At 37.4% G+C, this 19,075-nt stretch overlaps 1 protein-coding gene across 1 annotated transcript in view; it reads right to left on the minus strand.

Moving 5' to 3' along the window:
* The window catches only part of SPON1 (spondin 1), a 378,636-nt gene that overhangs the window by 233,227 nt on the left and 126,334 nt on the right, over positions 1-19,075 (minus strand). The window lies entirely within an intron of this gene.

The raw sequence follows: 19,075 nt of genomic DNA on the forward strand, positions 1-19,075 counted from the left end.
TAACCTCTAAGGTTCTTTCCAGAATTAGATGGGAGACCACCCTAAAGTCTTTGAGGTCTATGAAATTCTATGAAATGTTCCCTCCCTCAACTATTTCCAAATCCCAAATGAAATATATTAATTGTAAAAAAAATGAAATAAGTTAAGAACTTAGCCTGTTTTTCTTTGTTATTTTCTCACAAAATCCACACTACCCTCAAATTAATGTGACCTGCTACTTGTTAGTACAATTGCTGGGGGAACCCAGCAGAATCAGAGTTTGAGTAAACTGCATAGATAGTAACAGTATATTCAGTCAATATTTAGCTACAATATTTAACAGAGTATCATCACAAGTGGATTATATAAGTGGTCACAATATTTTGCTTTTGGACAGGTTTGTCTCTTTTATGGACATTAAACCCAGACTCAAGTAAGCTTTAGAAGCTTAGAAAAAGGGAACTTCCTAAGCTTATTATCTGGAATTCCTCACTGTTTTCCTTTTACATTTCTGTGTGCCCTACATGTACATTGATGAGTAGCAAAAAAAAAAAAATGGGGGAAAAGGGGAAGCCAATTATGATGTTTCTGTGTCTCCCTGTTCAAACCTCCCCTTAAGAGAGGAAAAGGGAGGTCATGATTGCTATCATTTACTCTCCTTGTAGTAATAGGTGAACGTGTGATAACTACATAATTCAGATATAGCCTTGGTTTCATAGATGAAAGGGTAATTAGAAACTCTAACCCATCACCCTAGCCTTCAAGATCCAGGTATAAAGTTCATTGGCTTTACTTCTATATATGTACTTTACTTCCCAATTAGCTAAACCTGTAGACATAATCATCTTGCTTTTGTGGTAATGAGTGTCTAAGTGTTCAATGCAAAAAGTTTCTAATCTCATGTAGGAAAATGAAGCCAAGGTCTGCAGAGTAATACATTTGCGCCAAACGAAAAAAGAAAAACAAAAAACAAAAAACCTCTGCTAGCTTCATTTAATTATCCCTGGTGGTGATAGAATGGAAAGAGTACTGGCTTTGGAGTCAAGAGATTCTAGGTTCAAATCCTAGGGCTGCCATTTCTCACAGGACCTTGATCAAATCATTTAACTTCTTTGGACCTGAATTTACTTTTCTGTACAATATGCAGGTTGCCCTAAATATTATATAAAGGCCTCTTTAGCTCTCATTCTGTGTTAGTAAGTGGGAATTTCTCATGCCAAGAAAAAGAAATGCCAACTCAAAAATTCCCACATTTGGGTTCCTTAGGACAGGAGATCTTTCTGTTACCTCAGTACTATTTCTGTAATATGTGCAGGGCTCTTCCCTAGGCTGGGAACCTCAACTGCTATAATGAGCTGGTGAATCAAGCTTCAGATCTTGTTTTCTGAAAATTAGCCTCTCCAACTTTTATCAGGCTGGTCCACAGACAACAGATATCCTCTACATGCCTATATTTGAAGCCTTTTCAGCTTGCTATAATCCACCAGAACATGAGCTCTGCAGCCCAGAGTCACCCCCATTCCACAGCAAAAGATCCACTTAAGTGGATAGGACTACTAATATGCTATTAATCACCTCAGCAAATTAGTTCAGACTCTAGTAGAGTAAACTGGGATTAATGAGATGGTTTTGTCAGCTCCTAAATAAAAATAATAGCCAACATTTAGATAGCAATTTAAGGTTCATAAAAGGATTTTATGTATACTATTGCATTTCAAGGTCATGAATATGCTACTCTGGGGAAGAGATGCTTAGCCTTCTCCAGAAATGCCAGAAGGAAGGCTTTAATCCTATTACCTAAAATAAACTTAAGTGAGAATGATTCTCTTCTCTTGCTTAGGACAAAAAGGAAACTCTGGGTGTGTATGTATCTACATGGTGACACACACAAAAAAAAACCCCTTTTTTCTTGGTCTAGTCCAGAGACAATGGAGCTGTCACAAGGTCATATAACAGGAAATGTTCATTCTTATAGCTGAAAATCAAGGAAAGTTTCAGAAAGAAGTAGTTACACAAGAACCAACCTATAAAGAGCTATGGATCCCTTGAAACTTTTGGAGAATTCAGTGAGCCAGAACACCAATACTGAGAATCCAGAAAGGAAAACAACAGTTGTGGACAGAACAGTGACCCACAGAGAGACCTAGGAAATAGTACCACTGCTTACCAGCAGACAGTAGTATGGTGGGCATAGCTAGAATAGCTTCAAAATCCCAGGGATCTATAGAATCAGCCATAGAAGGTTAGAGCTTGTAAGATCTTCAAAGTCATAGACCTTAGTGTTACAAAAACTATCTCATCCAATTCCTTCATTATAAAAGGTGAATAAACTGAGACTCTGAGAAACCAAGTGTTATGTCCAGTATCACTGAGTAAGTTAATGGCATCACAACAAAATGTACCAATGCCCTATTGACTATACCATGCCAAGATTTCATGACTCTCATAGATGCATAGCATTCTGAGAAAGAAACGTCAGCCCCATTCTAGAGGTACTGAAAAAATACTGATGTTGGGACAAGATGTTTAACCCAATGCCGAAGAAAGCTGTTGGTAATTATTATTCTCCTCTACAAGCTGTGAATTTCACTCAAGCAGCTACACAAATGCAGGGAAGAACATTTGATTGGTCCATGAATGTTTTAAGTTATCCCCAGGGCCTGTGAGTCACACTGGAGAATAATTTCTGTGCATAAAATGAGGGTGGAGGTTTTTGAATTAAAGTAGGTGAGTTGAACCTAGAGATTTTTTTCCCACTTCTTGGTGGGAAAGGGAAGAAGGTCAAGCTAAAAAATGTATAACCCCCTGTCTTAACCCTTCTTGCTATGTGTATCTCTGATATATGGTCACACAGATTACCAGGAGAGAAAGAGTGATGATGGCAAAGTCATTCACATCACCAAAAAGTCATTATCACATATCCACCTATAAATGGTAGGAAGAAGCATTCCTTCCAGAAGTATTTCTGTTTTCATGATCACATATGCTTTGATCTCTAATGGGCGGAAGGTTTTAATTAACTTCGTTAAATGGCCCAGTTCTCAACCACATGGCTGAGCCTCTATTTAAATAAATTTCAATTCAAATCCAGTTGGACTCTTTTTCCTAGGGCTAATCACTGGAAAATTAAGTTTGTTTGGATTTTCTCCTTTCTGTCTGTTACCAAAAAGCTGTTATTAGGAAAATCAAATTAAGTAACAGCTGCTGAGAGGGCTATATTATTTGAGAGTTGCAGGTGTGAGTGTCTTTTTAATCTTGCTGTTGACTAAATTTAAGCAATTTACAGAAAAAATGCATTTTCCAGTTCTATCCATGTCAAGAGTATCTTCCTTCTGACTTGTATTTCTGTTTAGCATTCATTTACTTTATCTCTACCACCAAATATGAATTCTTGAAAGCGTAATATTAACTTTATATTTCTTGATGGTTTGTTTTGTGCGATGTAATTTTCAACTTAGTGATTCTATTTTAAAACTCTGCAGAAAAGTAAAATAATAATTCTAAATTAGAAAGCAAAACCTTTTAACAACCAGAATATTTGATTAAAGATAATTCCACATTGCCCAACCATTCTGGGCAGTAGATCATATGTAATTATAAATGGCCATATATAGATAAATACATACTTATGGATGACGGATTTTCTCAGCCTTTTCTGTTCTTTTGCCCAGTCTACTTCCCCTATCCAGGAAATTGAGTTTGCCCCAGGTGCTGGAACTCCCAGTTATGGTAATGGGTCCTATAAAGACTGTCAGCAGAGAGGTACTATGGGGAAGCTCAAGTGAAAAACAGATTTTTGAGTGGCCTCTCACATCAATCAACAAAGAAGTCTTTATTAATTGCCTACATGAGCTGAGCATTGCACAAAGTTATCAACTAACTGGGGAAAGATAATATAGAGCTGCACCTTAGATCACTGAAGAGAAGGGAGGAAGAATCTGCCCTGGTAGAATCATGATATGAAAGGATCCTCATATGAGGAATACTGGTAACATTGAGGAAATATTAGTGAGGTCCTAAGTAATATTTTGGAGCTATTGTTGTTGGTCCTTTGATTTTGAAGAGGACCAATGACATCACAGATCATATTTTTTTTGTGTGTGTGTGTGAGGCAATTGGGGTTAGGTGACTTGTCTAGGGTCACATAGCTAGTAAGTGTCAAGTGTCTGAGGCCAGATTTGACCTCTAGTCCTCCTGAATCCAGGCCCAGTGCTCTATCCAGTGTGCCACCTAGCTGCCCCTACAGATCATATCTTGATTCATGTATGAATTAAAGTAAGGCAGAGCTGCACAAAGTTGTCAAACTAAGTCAATCTGAGAGTCAGCCTCTCTTCCTGAGTCAGCAAAATCCAGGGGCAAGACAAAAGTCAAGACAACTGGCAATGTCCTGGGATGCAGGGGATGACTTTGATGTCTGACCAAGCTTTAAGCACTCCACAGCACCTGCTTCAGCCACTACCATGGTCATCGGAATAAATTGTTCAGGTGACGTCCTCACATGCTAGGGGTAGACATCTTCTCACTGAAGGGTTTGAATCCCATTTGTTACCCTCAACCTAAGTTAGCCCATCTGCTGAGACAGTTTTACTGGGGACTTGGCCTTTGTACATGCTACAGCTTCTTGGGGTCACAGGTGAGAACTGGAAGGCAAGTGGCCATTAAAGGTGGATAAAGCAGCCTGCAAAGGGTTCAGCAAGACCTCACACCATGTGGGCTAGTCATCCATTAACACTCCATACATAATTCACTTTGGGAGGAAATAGTGGGTCTGAATTAATTTTTTTCTTAGTGAAACTTTCTTTTAATAAGAATGGCCAGAGAATTTCAAGAGTGAAGAAGATCATAGGGGTAAAGTGCATATAGGTGGTACAGTGGATAAAGCACCAGCCCTGGAAATAGGAGGACATGAATTCAAATCTGGCATCAGACACTTGACACTTACTAGCTGTGTGACCTTGGGCAAGTCACTTAACTCTCATTGCCCTGCCCCCCCCCAAAAAAAATCATAGGGGTAAAGGATAGGGAGTTTTTTAATAACAAAAAGGAGAGGCATGAATGGGATGACCTGACCTATAGGTTCTTTCCTTCTTTCTCATTTATATTAAATCTTTATTAGCATGGCTCATGTATGAATCAGGGCCAACCTTTATGACAACATAAAAAGGTAATGATCATGTTTTTAGAGATGATTTAATGATGCAATCTTCAAAATCATATACTTGAAAGAATGATTTAGGAAATATAAAATCCTGCGCTGATTACCATTTGTTCATTTTTTAAAATGGCCCATTAGAATAAAAAGTAATCTCAAAGTCCCACCTCATAAGTGGAACTTCCCATGCCTAAGTTTAAAAAAGAAATCATTCAACACCTGTGACTAATTTGAAGAAGACAGAGATAATGGACTTCAATGGGAATAACTTTAATCGAATAAGATAATGTTTGTAAAGGCACTAGTATTCTTTAATTATGATTTTCTGAGTATCAATGACACCATTTCTTACATTTCTATAGAGTTTTTTTTTGTTGTTGTTTTGTTTTTGTGAGGCAATTGGGGTTAAGTGACTTGCCCAGTGTCTCACAGCTAGTAAGTGTCAAGTGCCTGAGGGCAGATTTGAACTCAGGTCCTCCTGAATCCAGGGCCAGTGCTCTATCCACTGCACCACCTAGCTGCCCCCTTCTATAGAGTTTTAAGATAGTCAATGTTCTTTACATGCATTATCCCATTTGATTCCCACACCAACCTTGTAAGGTGGCATTTTTAAAATGAGAAAGTTGAGGTTCAAAGAGGCTGAGTAACTTGTCCAAGGTCACCTAGCTTGTAAGTTGAGGCAAGATGAGAACCCAAATAATTTTTATTCCTCATCCAATGTTCTTTCTACTGTCCCATGTATCAAAAGACCAAGAATCAAATATGGAATGTATCAGAGACACATATTTTCATCCAAAGGGTTTGAAGAGTCATGAACGATGTCCTCTAAGGAATATAAATAGAAGACAGGGAGTCCATGCTGATGAAAATATTCTTCAAATGTTTCTAATTGCAGATGATAATATTCTCATTTCATCAAGCCCTCAAATACTACAAAACTTCCTTAATGGAATTCATTGTACTTGAAAAGAAATCAGCACTATTTGTGTGTGTGTGTGTGTGTGTGTGTGTGTGTGTGTGTCCAGACTTGTGATCTCATCAGTGTGAGAATCTCCTAGTGAGGAAACTTCCTCCACAAGTGCAGATCAGTAACTGGTCCACAGTTTTACCATTTAGAGTTACTTGGCTCAGTTCAACATAAGGCTAGGTCACCAAGACAATAGGTTACTTGACTGTGGTTATACAACCAGAATGTAGTATTGTCACCATTAGCAATATCATCATTATAGCATTTCTATAACATTTAAAGTTTACAAAGGACTCTACATCATATCATCTCATGTCATCCCCACTAGAACCTTGGGAAGGCAGATGGCATTATTATCCACATTGTACATATGAGAAAACAGAGGCCGAGAGGAGTTAAGTCACGAAGATAGTAAGTATCTGAGGCAAGATTTGAACTCAGGTCTTGGCTCCACAATTAGTCCTTTATCCCATTTTCCAATACTTGAAGATAGCTTCATATCCCACTCTAGCAACCTTTGCCTTCTGATTCCAATATTGGCAATTTTCTTTTATCGGTTCCTGAAATGTATCAAGGATTCTTTTCTAGAGAGTCCAGTGATTTTTTTTCCAGTTTTCTTCCTCTGAACTCTATCTTCTATTATGTATTCCTTAATTACAGTTTTTAAGTGCTGTAGATTATGACAATGAGCTAGGCCCAGAATTTAATAATAAAAAAATAAGTTGCATTTTGAGAAGCTATGCAGTACTTTGAAATCCCCAAACTTCTCACTCTTATCTTTTTAATATCAACAGTCTGCTGGTGATGTTATGGGCCAGAAAATCATAGAACACTATGATCTTACAATAATCAAAGTTGCAAGGTTCCCAAAGGATATTTGACAGATGCACAGTAAGGAGCAAATTATAAATGCTGACTTGCATGTGAGAAAAAAGATTTTTTTAAGTATCAAAGATTTATATGATTGGGAAAGGAAGTAGACAAGTCACAGAATCCGAAAATCCATTTAGTCCAGTCAATACCCAAACAAGAATTCTTTATACAATTTGTCCCTAATAAGAGATCATGCAATCCTCATAGTGAGGAGGAACTGATAATTCCTGAAGTAGCCCATTCTGCTTTTGAACAGTTCTAGCTGGGTGGTGCAGTAGAGTGCTGGGCCTTAAGTTCGGAAGATTTGAGTTCAAATCCAGCCTCAGACATTTACTATCTGTGCAACTGACCCTGGACAAATCGCTTAACTCTGTCTTAGTTTCCTCATCTGTAAAATGAGCTGGAGAAGGAAATAACAAACTGCTCCAGTATCTTTACCAAGAAAACCCTGACATGGGGTCACAGAGTAAGACTGAAATGACTGAACAGTGACAAAAACTGTTAGCAAGTTTTGCCTTATATTGAAATAAAATATGCTTCTCTGTAAATTTCATCCATTACTCTTTGAAAGTTTTTTGGGGACAAGCAGGATAAAGCTCTCCTATATGACAACCTTTGCAAATACTTGAAGATAGCTATCATGTTTCCCTCTAGCAACCTGTGATTTCCCTTCTAATTCTAATATGTCTTAGCAATTTTCTTTTATGGGTTCCTGAAATGTTAAGAATTCTTTTCTTTTAGGGAGTACAGTGATTTTTCTTTTTTTACTCTAATCTCTATCTTCTAAGATGGTAATGATTATTACCATATGGACCTTGTGTTCTTCTATTATTATGATCTTTTGACCTTGCTTCATAAGTTCTTGGTATCATTTGATTTTTTAAATTCTTTCATCTCCGTTCTCTTTCTCCTACTCCACTATCACTTCTTATCCTAAGTCTTTGATTATCCTTCTGAGTTTTTCTTTCAGAGACATAATTCTTCTCTTACCTGCTGACAACATTCTGAATTCCATAGATTAAGCAAATGACCTAATTTAGACAATTAATGTCAGTCTAAAAGCAGGATAGAAAAGAAGTCCCCAATAATCAACATCATGTCTATATAGAACTGACAAAATCAAGGAGGAAATAATAGAAAGGGAAGACTCATTCAAAATATATAAAATACAAAGGCACACCCAACATGTCTATGTTCAAATATAAAACCCTCTTCAAAGAAGTAAAGGATGAATTAAATAATGCAAGAAATATTTACTGTGCCTGGCTAGGTCATGTCAATATAATAAAAATTATAATACTACATAAATTGATTTATAAGTTTTATGATTGTCTTACCAAAGAAGAGCATATTTAATAGAGATGGACAAAATAATAACAATATTTACTCAAAGAATGAAAGTCTAACATATCAAGGTAAAGAATATAAAAGGAGGAATTAATAAGGAATGGTATTCAAACATCAAATTATGCAATAAAGCAGTAATCATCAAAAATATTTAGTGTTAAATAAAAAATAGAAAAGTAGATCAGTAGAACAAACTTCCTATTATCTTCTGATAAGAAAGAATCAGGAAGAGTTGAATTCAATAAGTCTGTCGATAAATTTGAATATATATATTGCTTTCAAGAGAGGTCTTCATTTAACAAAAGCTGCTGGAACACAGTTTGGCAGAAATTAAGGTTAGATCTGTATCTTACAATACCATATTATATAACAAAAACTAGAAGAAAACCACATGAGGTAACTTTCTTTGGGGAAGACATTGTTATCACTGAAGATAAAATAGTTCATTATAACTACATGCTTTTGCCTGTTTAGCCAAGATGATGTATGGACCAACATTTCATAACTTATACTAAGATATATATGGCTTAGACATAAAAGGTGATATAAGCAAATCAGAGAACAAGGAAGAAATTATGCTCCACATCTAAGAATAGGAAGTAATAAAGATCATCACAGAAGATAAAATGGAGAATTTCAATTATATAAAATCAACAAGGTTTTTTTTTTTAACAAACAAATCTGTTGCAGATAAAATGACAAAGGAAATAAGTAGCTGGGGGGTATAACCTTTGTAATAAGGTCTCATATCCAGGATATGTAAGGAATTGATTCAAATTTATAGGACTGAGAGCAATTCCCCAAAAGATAAACAGTCAAAAAACATGGAAATGCAGTTTTAAAATGTAGAAATCTAAGCAATCAGTAACCACATGAAAAAATGCTCCAGATCACTAATAATTAAAGAAATGATCATTTTACTTAAGTTTTACCTCATGCTCATCAGAACAACAAAGATGATAAAAGAGGAAATAACAGATGTTGAGGGTGGGGCTGCAGAAAACAGGCATACTGGAGCTGTGTATTGGCATTACCATTCTGTAACATAATTTGGAACTATGCCCCCAAAGTAACTATATTGTGCATATCTTGTGACCCAATTATACTGCTATTAGTCCTATACTTCAAAGAGATGAAAGAGAAAAAGGACCTCTAAAAATATGTATAGCAGCTATTATCATAATAGCCCAAACCTGGAAACCAAGAAAGTACCCACATATTGGAGAATGACTAAATAAATTGTGGCATAAGAATATAATGGAATGTACAATTTCGGAGGAAACTATGTATCCTATGTACTTATGCAGTGAAGTGAGTGGAACTAAGAAAACATCATTATAGACAAAAACAACACTGAAAGACTTTAGAAATCCGATGTGATTATAAACCACATGTTCAGAGGGCTGAAGATGATTCATACCACCTTCTGGAAGAGAAGTGATATACTTAAAATTCAGAATGAGACATGAATTTTTGGACATGGCCAAGGTGAGAATTTCCTTTCCTGAACTACCCAAGTTTGTTATGAAGATTTTGCTGGTGGCAGTGTTATTGTTGTTTCTATCGATCAATGTAGAGAGGTGATAAGAGGAAGAAATAATAATTGATTGCATGAATAAATGAAGCCAGATTCATATCCAGGACAGAATGAAGCATCAGAATAAGACTTTAATGAAATCATAAAGCACTGGGTTTAGAATAAGGATGTATGGGATTATAAAACTACTTTAGACATTTATTAGCTGTGTCACCCTGGACAAATCACTTAACCCATGTCATTTTCAGTTTCCTCATGTTTAAAATGGAAATAATAATGGCATCTACCTCACAAGGATACTATGAGATCAAAAGAGGTAATATATAAAGCACTTTGCCAACCTTGAAAAAATGAAATGCTCTTGCATGAACAAAATCAATACAGCCTGGAAAAGAAGAGACTATTGATTGAAAAAATCTTTGCATATATTTCTGAAATCTAAGTCATAGAGGGAACTAATGCAAATACATAAAAATAGAAATCATTGGATTTTAGGATGTGTGGCCAAAGGATATGAACAGTTCTCAAAAAGAATTGCAAACTATTTATAACCAATATGAAAGACTGCTCCAAAAAGGCACATCATAGCACCTCTAAAATTTTCTCACACCTCACACCCAGCAAACCTACCAAGATGATAATAGATGGGGAACAAACAGTCAATGATAGAGGAGTTAGGAAAGGAGAAGAACACTCATAACCTGTGGTGGAAGCATGAATTAAGCCTAGCATTCTAGGAAGCAGTTTGGAATTCTGCTATTAAGACAGTGACTAAAATGTCCACACCTTTGACCCAGAGATTCTACTGTGGATATATATTCCAAGAATGCAAAATATGGAAAGGCCTCATATACACCAAAGTTTTTCGCCGTACTTTTTGTCATTGTAAAGAAATGAAAACAAAGTAGGCATCTGTTGATTAGTTAATAGTTAAACATACTGATACGTGAATATAAATGAAACAGCATACGTGAGGAATGCAGTGAAGTAGGAGAACCCTTATATGAAGTGATGCCAAAGGAAGCAAGCAGAATCAGGAAAACAATATGCACAATAAATACAACAAAATAAATGGAAAGAATGGCTGTTTCTTGATAAACCAATACACTACATGATTACAGTGATCATTTGGCACTGAAGCAGAAAATGCATCTCCCCCTTTCTCTTTTTTGCAGAGATGGAAGACCATGAGCATGGCACTTTGTATAAAATGCCAGATTTGGTTGATCTTATTGTTAGCTTGGCTGAATTGCTTTTGGCTGAATTGACTGAATTGAATTTTCTTCTCTCTGTCTTATTCTTTGGTATAAAAGATGGCACTCTGGGGAAGGGAAGAAGGGGTTTACATACAAAAATGAAGGTGATATGAAAACAAAATATATCAATAACATTTTTAACACAGAATCATCATTTTACTCCTTATCTCTCACTTCAATTCTTGCATTAAGCCTTCAAATGATACTGAGACTTTCTTGTAGTCATTCCATTCTCTCTCATGAGTTGTATCTACTACAAATTTTTTCTTGTTTTCTAGAGTTCTCCTGGTATTCAATTGCCTCAAGAGTATTTCTTTAATATATTAGGAGCTTCTTTTCTTACTTATTTCCGCAGTCTATCAACTATTTTGCTTGTGGGGACTTCGTTCCCTTCCTCTCATTGCTGTTCATTTACTTCAGTGCATTTCCTGTCGTTTGAGGAAATGAGTTGGGTCTGGGCTTCAATTCTATGTCTCTTTCAGCCATCTAATGTTGTCTTCATCCGAAAAGTTAATATGCACCATCTATCCTACCATACTAACAATTGATAAAATGTCAAATACCAACTCATGAATTTTGGGGGTATAGTTATTCAACCAGTTTCAAATCCTCTTCAGTACAGTATTTCCTAGCTCAAATTTGTCCATCCTATCTATAAGAATACCATTAGAATGCAAAATACTTTGCTAAAAAGTATTTTGGAGACTCTATGAGATCTATGATCAGCCCAATGTTTGACATTTTTTCAATGACTTCAGTGAAGGTATAAATGGAACATTTATAAAATTTTCTGAGGAAGAAGATTGAGGACTGAGAGAAAAGTAGAATCCAAGTTCCAACCTCCATCACCTTACAAGCTCATGAAGTCAGGGCCCTTCAGACTTGATAGATGTCATAAGGCAATGCAAGTCACACACCCTACCCTGCTGGCCAAACAAATTTCCTTGGGGATTAGAGGAGATGAGTCTATAGGAAATGTATCAAATCCTTATTGAGTGTCTCTTCTATGCTATTGTTAAATAAGCCTTTTTTAAACTGCTGAATGAGTTATAAGTATCTCATTTTGTTCCAATATCAGACATGAGCTCCCAGCCCATCCTGGTCAATTCTTTCTTATGACAACCACTTTAAAGAGATAAACCTTGAAAGGAGCTAAGGGTTCCAATAGGCAGAGCTGAGGTGGAGAACATTACAGGAAAGGAAAGCAGCCTATACAAATGCACAGAGGTGGGAGATGACTGATGTGCACTGCAAAAAGCTAGTGAACCAGCTTAGGGTGGGGAAGAAGCTATGCATAATCCCCCTAACATACTTTAAGGTTCAGATTGTAAGAAACTTTTTTTTTTCTAAAAGTATTTTATTACTTTCCAGTTACATGTAAGGATAGTTTTCAACATTTGTTTTCATAGGATTTTTAGTTCTAAATTTTTCTCCCACCCTTCCTTCCCTCCCTCCTCCCTGTAAGGAACTTTTAAAAAAAGATGGTATACCGCATGCCTCACTTCACACTGTAGATTTTGGTCTCATGATATCCTTTTTTTAAAAATAAAAAAAAAATTCAACAAACCTTTTAAGTATTGCATATTTAATAGAAAACTATCATTTTCTGATAAAATATTATTAATGACTCAAGTTGAATAATGTATAAAAGAGCTCAAACTTTTTTTTATACCAGAAACCATGGTGATTGCCAAGGAAATGAAATGTCATATCTTGGTGAAGAATAATTAGGCTTTTCTGAAAAGACGGCATCACAGAATATTGCTTTAAACAGCTGTTCCCCATGTTTAGTTCAGCAACTCTACTTTTCACTTAGGGCTTCTTTCCAAGCAGAAAAGCCAAAATTCAGAATGAAGCACTGACCTCCTGCTTTCTCCAATTCCTGATTACAAGGTCGCTGTGAAATAACACGCTTTCCCCCAAGCAATGATTATCTGTGGTTATGGGATAGCAGGTCATAAGATTTAGCAATTAAGAGGTCATTGGTACTTATGGGAGGAAGAAGAAGGTAGGAGGAAAAGAAGGTAGAAAAACTATATGGAAGGGGCAGCTAGGTGGCACAGTGGATAGAACACCGGCCCTAGAGTCAGGAGGAGCTGAGTTCAAATCCAACCTCAGACACTTAACACTTACTAGCTGTGTGACCCTGGGCAAGTCACTTAACCCCAATTGCCTCACAAAAAAAAAAAAAAGTAGATGGAAATGTGTACAGGTCACCTTCCACCTATTTCCCTCCCCAATTCAGGTCCTAGCTTTGCCATTTCCTTCCTAGGGAAGTCATTTGAGCTCTCCCAGACCCTGTTTCCTCATCTCTAAACTGAGGACCTTAGACTACATGATACCAAAAGTGCCTTCCAGCCCTAACATTCTATGATTACATAATCCTCCTGTTATAGACAATGGCATTCTTTTCCAGCCATTTGGGGACAATAAAACCACGGATTTCAAGGTGGAAGAGAGCTTAAAGAACATTTATTTTAACCTCCTCCTTTTCCAGATGAGAAATTCAGTGACTGTTCAAGATCATACAAATAGTAAGTGATACAAGCATGATTTCATTTCAGATTCTCCAACTCCAAATCCAGGGCTCTTTCTGTGGCATCACAGTGCCTGAGAAACTCACTCTCAACATGGAAGGCCAAACACACTTTGGCAATCTCTCATTCCTCTAGTCTAGCAGAACTTGGGAATGTCAGTATCTATAATTCTCTAAGGGCAGCTACCAACTTTCCTTATAAGCAGCCAGACTCACAAGGATCAAAAACCATAAGACACATGTGTCAATATTATTTACAAACTTGTGGGAAAGGGATCATGTCCAAATACTTAGGGGTTGAAGAGATCCTCCACCTCCAATGGGCAACATATTCCCCCAGGGTCCCGTGTAGTCTTTGTGTTTTACAATACTACTGTGCATGGAGCTCTAGCAAGGGTAGAAACTAGGGTTTGTTCCTCTAAATTTGAGTTCCCTTCTTGAGCCCCTTTATTGCATTACTTTTTTCTCTGAGATCATTTACCTCATGGCTGTAAGCCCTGTCTGCCTTCCATAGATCAACTCCCAGCATCACTGTCTCCTGCAGTTCCACCACTTGTAGCTCACTTCCTCTAATAGTTCCTGCAGTTCTTACACTCTTCTCCAGATGATTGTCATCACCTTTTCCAGGAACAAGATACTTTGTAGTTGGCCAAAAGGATATGGTTTCAACCAAAAGGGTTTACAATTCTTATTGCTTTGGTCCAGATTGTCTCCATTCTCTTGAAATTTGTTTTTGTACATCTATCCCATTTCTCCTGCCTATTCCTAAAACTGCTTCCCGAAAGACCTCCACAAAAATAAATAGAATAAAAAATAAAGATCTCTAAAATGGATGGGAGAGACAGTGCCTTCTCCAAAGGCAGGGATTTATAATCTTAATTCTATTTATTACCAGTATGGGGCCATTAAGAATTCACGGAATTCAAAAAAAGAATTCATAGAATTTCCCTATATATAGGATCTTTAGAACTTGTCTTCAAGAAGACCAAAGGTCTGTTGTACTCTCCTCTTGGAACATAAGGCTTTTTACTTTCTTTGATTCTGTTTATGTCTTCCGGCCTCACCTCAGGTTTATTGGTGGTCTGATGGGGGTAAAGGAGGGGACTAAGGTCAGGGAAGGGGGTTATTTATTACTCAGTAGAAGGGAATGAAAAAACAAGAATCATGTGGGACAGTAGATAGGAATCTAGGATCAATGCCAAGGGCAAGGAAAGATTGGAAAAACACTGCCCAAAGAAGATTGTTTCACAAATGACACAGCTGGTGAGAAGGTGACTTTGCCTTCGAGCAAATAGTCTGACCGGGAGGTCCTCTTTCAAGTGCACACATGCTGCTGAATAGGGGACCTGGACAACAGATGTGACTGTCTCCATAGAGAAGATTTGATCATGAGTGTACAGGGATCCAGGTTGCCCAGCGTTGGGTCAACATGCCTGAGAGAAATCATGCCATGAAGATTTATTAAATGTCCACTGTGTGGGCCCTGGAGATACAAAGAAAGGTTGGTGCTAAGACTGCTTCCAAGAAGCACATAATGTAATGGGGAAGAGGGAGGGTGGGACAGAGGTAGGCAACAAAAGAGAGGAACATTTGTCAAATGTCATCTGCCAGGGACTGTGATAAGCACTTCACAAATATCTTTTTTTGTTTTGTTTTGTTTTGTTTTGTTTTTGGTGAGGCAATGAGGGTTAATTGACTTGCCCAGGGTCACACAGCTAGTAAGTGTCAAGTGTCTGAGGCCATATTTGAACGTAGGTCCTCCTGAATCCAGAGCTAGTGCTTTATCCACTGTGCCACCTAGCTGCCCCCACAAATATGATCTTATTTGATAACAATCCTAGAAGGTAGGTGCTATTATTATCCCTATTTTACAGTTGAAGAAACTAAGGCAGATAAAGATTAAATGACTTGCTCAGTGTTTGAGGCTGAATGAGATGCTCCAGGTCCACTGCTCTATCCACTGTGCTACCTAGTTGCCCAAGAACAACAGTAATGTAACAGGTTGGGGTAAGTGGATGAACAAAGCAATGGAGTCCTTCAAATTTCTATGAGAAATGTGAAGATGGAGCAAGGTTTCCAAATGCCGCACTGCTGGGACTTACCTAATTTTTCACACTGCCTTTCTGATGCCACAACCTGTGGACAAAGCTCCATTATGTATCCAGTGATCATCCATGTATCTCTCCGTCTACCAAACCAAGGAAAGCATCCTTTTTATTTGGTTCCTGTTTCTGGATGAGTGCAACTGTTGCTTAGAGCTTATCACCCAAAGTCAGCCTCTGGCCTTATCAGAATGATGGCCCAACACTTCCATGCCTTGACATCTAAGTAAAGCACTCTTGATGCTGTCATTCATCATGTTGATTTATGTTTTGAAAGGAAACCAAATGATGAATATCATTATGATTTCTGTCTGGTTTTTGCTCTTTTTTTCTCCCTCAAAAACTGGCAAAAGCACTGCACCAAAGTCAGATTCAACATCTGCTTGAAAAACAAAACAGAATGCTGATGACAGCTGCTGTAAGTGCTTCACATCTGTCAGAGTCCTAAATCAACGACGATTTGCATTTAAACACAGCATACCACCAGGCAATGAGCAAGGAACCACTTCTTTCAGCTTTTTCCTGCTTTCAGGCTTTAAGTATGAAACATGGGAAACTCCCAAGAAAAAATATACCTTAAGTCATAAAGCAATAACTGATATTAGAGAAAGGCAATAGCCCCCCTTCCCAGCCTAACCTCATTCAATTCTTGCTCTTCTATATGGAAAAGAGGCCTGGAGAGACACAGACAACATAGGTAGTAACATTATTTTCTTAGCATCAAAAATAAAATGTATTTTTAAAAAATTGTAATAAATGTGGTGATGGGGAGGTGAGAGGGATAGATTCTCAAATGTCTCGTCCCATCTTTGCCTCTGCTTGTGACAACCATGGACATGTCTTTGCAAGAAGCAAAGGCCATAAGAAGTCAGGAGAAAGAAGATTAGGGGACCAAAGACAATTACAAAGAGAATAAGACTAAAGAAATCATGCCCATGGAGGAAAATTATTTTGGGGATTCTCATTTTGTATCCATTCATTCATTCATTCCACAAATACTTACTGAACACCCACTATATGCAAGCCTTTTTCTGGGCAGGGTAGATTTAGAGATGAACAAATAACAGTACTTACCCTCCACCAGCTCACAGACACTGTTGTCCTTGTTGCCTTTATTAGAAAATCCAAACCAGGGTGTTTTTGACCCTTTGTAAGGCATGTTTCTGAGGACATGATCTCACTTCTCCTACATACACACTGCTAGTTTCCCCTGGATTCTCCATGGAGAGCAGATTCAGTGGGATTTCTTAAGTTATTTACTTCTAAGACTTGAGGGAGTAAAGAAGCCCTACCAAGTTACACAAAACAGCAATGTTTACCTCCTGTTATACTTGTCTTAAATTCCTGTAGCTGTCAGTTTATAGAACTGGTCTTTAGTTCTTAAGATTTTTTCTTTCCACATAGAGAATGATACCCTCAATAGTTTGTGGATCTTCCCATCTGATCTGCACCCCATAAAGAAAACCTCACTTTAACCTTCCTATCAGTCTCCTGATGCTACCTGTTCTTTATCAGTTAAACTGAAGAGACCAATTATTCCCAGATCCTATTCCCTTGATGCTAACTAGAAACCTCAGAGGTGCAGAGGCAACTATAAAAGCAAATTCTGTGTCAGCTAGCATGCTCTGAAAGGGCATTCTTTGTACTCTTTACATCCCCACCAAACTCAAGTCCACCCACAGTGCATAGCTTATGCAATATGGACACCCACATATAGGAACAATGTCTATGAAGGGAAATACCACTGGTAAGTACTCTACTTCTTTAATATTTCCATCAGAGAACCAACTCTGTCCCAGTGTCACCCCCCTCAAGCCACCAGAAATAAATTTAACAATAACAAGAGGAGATTTTTTGTAACAAAGGCTAATATCACTTAGCTAATAAACTGGATCACTATGGATTCTATAACCTGGTGCATATGGGAACAAGATGAAGGAGAAACTACATTCCAAACTCCAGGGGGGACATTTGAATATAGAGTAATACCATACAGGTAGTATGGTATTATCCCATCAAAAGAAAGATCACAGAATCTCAGAGTTGGAAAAAATTTCAGAGACTGCCTAGTCAGAGTATCTGAATAAGAATTCAACATAGACTCTAAGTTGTTAACCAAGCTTTACTGAGAGTTGAAGGGGAACCCACTGACTCCAGAATAATCTATTCTACTTTTGAGTAACCCTGACAGTTCATCCATTTTTCCTTACAGCAAATGTAATTTGGTCTCTTTGCAACTTCTCTCCATTGAGCCTAAGTTTGATTTGTATGGGAGTGGGGCAGGGGGAGCCAAACAAATCTAACCCCTCTTCCACATGATATCAAACACAGCTACTCTGTCCTTTCCAAGTCTTCCCTTTCCCAGGCTGAACATTACCCGCACTGATCTGCATCTGACATGATCTTGAATTCCTTTACCACTCAGGTTGGTTTATTTTAGATCACTTAAAATCACTTAATAGTCTTTCCAAAATGTGGTAGCCAAAATTTTACACAATTTTCTAGTTGGGATATGACCATAACAGAGTACCATGGTTCTTTCTATCTTACCCTGTTTCCTATGTCTCTAAGATTTCATTAGCATTCTGGGTTAAAAATTCACACTGCTGACTCATCCTGAGTCTATTAAAGTACTCATTTTTTATACCCACATCTCCCCTAGTACTTTCTCAAAAACAGGCTCTATGTAGTCATCTATTTGGAAGATAAATTAGTCTTTTCCACTTCTTGATATCATCTAGTAACACATGTGTAAACTAGTCCAACATCCAGCCATTAGAAAGGAACTTTTGACAAGGAAAACATTGAATTCTTCTTAGAGTTTTATGAGTTCCTGCAAAAACCTGCAAATGGATCTGCACAAACAATCAATTAATCAACATACATTTATTAAGCACTTACTCTGTGCCAGACATTGTACTAAATGTTCTGGATAAAACAACAAAAGTAAGACAATTCCTTTGAAAGAAGCTAGAAATTTCAAGAGGTAGAGGTGAGGAAAGACATTATTCAGCCATGGAGGATGACACGTTCAAAGGCATGGAGGCAAGAGATGGAATGCAGTGTGTAAGGAAATGGAATAAAGCCAAGTTGGCTGAACTATAGATTATGTGAAAAAAGAATAATCAATTGGGAAACACTAATCAGAATGGAATACGCCACCATCCACTGGAGCTTAATTAAGTTTCTCAAATTGTGCATCCCACCATGGTTCTCATTTTTCATGAAGCAATACACATTCAGTCAGTTCAAGATAATATGATAAAGGAGGTCAAAAAAGGAAGATACTATCAAGAGCTCAGGTGACCAGAGAGATCATTACAGAA

The sequence above is a fragment of the Dromiciops gliroides genome, chromosome 6, assembly GCF_019393635.1.
Source record: "Dromiciops gliroides isolate mDroGli1 chromosome 6, mDroGli1.pri, whole genome shotgun sequence".
In the NCBI taxonomy this organism is placed as follows: Eukaryota; Metazoa; Chordata; class Mammalia; order Microbiotheria; family Microbiotheriidae; genus Dromiciops; species Dromiciops gliroides.